A 1,376-nucleotide genomic window follows, 5' to 3' on the forward strand; every position below is an offset into this window, starting at 1 on the left:
TTTTGATGCTTGTTAATATCATTTAATGCATTGTAATGGAGTACGACTCCTTTTCTTTGCAAAAAAATATGTAGACTCAAAAAGTTGACAGTGCAATGTCGAATGAAAATGTAGCTGTGTCTCAGAGTACTTCCACTGCTGCACAAAGAAGAGGCAACGGGCTGCTCTGATCCTCACATCTTATCCGCGGCGATTTACACAGTTCGTGGGGGCTGCGAAGCATTTTGGACAGTAGACTATACTTTGGGACATTTTGCGAAAATCACTTCTTTTGGATTATTCCGCTAACATCTATCACACCTTTTCTTCCTCCATCTTTGCAAGCAAATTTAATTTGACCACTTTAAATAGTGAAAATGGCTTAAATTTCTTGCATTACAATCCCAAGCACCTGTCTATATATCCGCTTTCATCTTTCTCGATTCATTGTTAGGATTTATTAATAAAGTTAAAATCAAGCTTACGCGGTTTTCTTTTATTGCAGCACTTTCCAATTTGTGCACACGCATGCACTTAGTTGGAGGGGTGTGGCTGGAGTGGAAATGGGGTCATCGGTTTATAATTGGGTGAAAAGTGTCTGTATTTGAAAAACTTGTAGCAATACCGTCTAATGATAACTAGATTTATTTTTCCAACCATGTATAACGAATTTGTAGGCCAAATGATCTAAAATAATGGCTGATATGCCTACCTACCAACCATCGATTCATTACAAGCAGTATCACATGCCAAAGGAAAATCTACTGTCGAAAAGTAGAACTTGAAGAGGTTAGTTGTATTTTATCCCAAATATTAGAGCAGTCAGTCTTTTTAATGTGCACATCGGCATTTTTTACACATCCATTGCAAAAGCCTTCAGCGAGGCAGTCACCGGGACTGTCATGTTTATCCGGCATTTTGACCATGTATTCGACATGAACGCTTCTAATGAAGTCACATGGTATGTACTTCATTTAATTTGCAGTATCCCCTTGATTTCGTCCGAAAAAACCCCTTACCATTTAGCAAACTTACATACTTTTCCTAGGGGCCATTTATACAAACCGCATTTTACCTCCATTTTGGCAAGTGCTCAAACCCCTACACTTCCGCAATGCCGACAGACAAGTAAACAAACATCAGTTTGTTTTCAAAAAATCATGCTTTCGGATCGCCTGGGAGGCTATAAGAGAGATTTATTCTGTCTCATCCTGTCGCCACTAGTAATGTTGGACTTGAAGGTCAAACTACATGGAAATGGTGTGTCCCTTTCTTACAAGCTTCTCCTCTTTCTGCATGCTGTCCTTTTCTAGGTCGCTAGTCTATCTAATTTTATCATTTTAGAAGTGTTTTCTGAGTCGAAATTAAAGTCAAAAATGCTTCTAGGGAATTTACCA

This window comes from Echinococcus granulosus (assembly GCF_000524195.1).
Source record: "Echinococcus granulosus chromosome Unknown EG_S00381, whole genome shotgun sequence".
NCBI lineage: Eukaryota > Metazoa > Platyhelminthes > Cestoda > Cyclophyllidea > Taeniidae > Echinococcus > Echinococcus granulosus.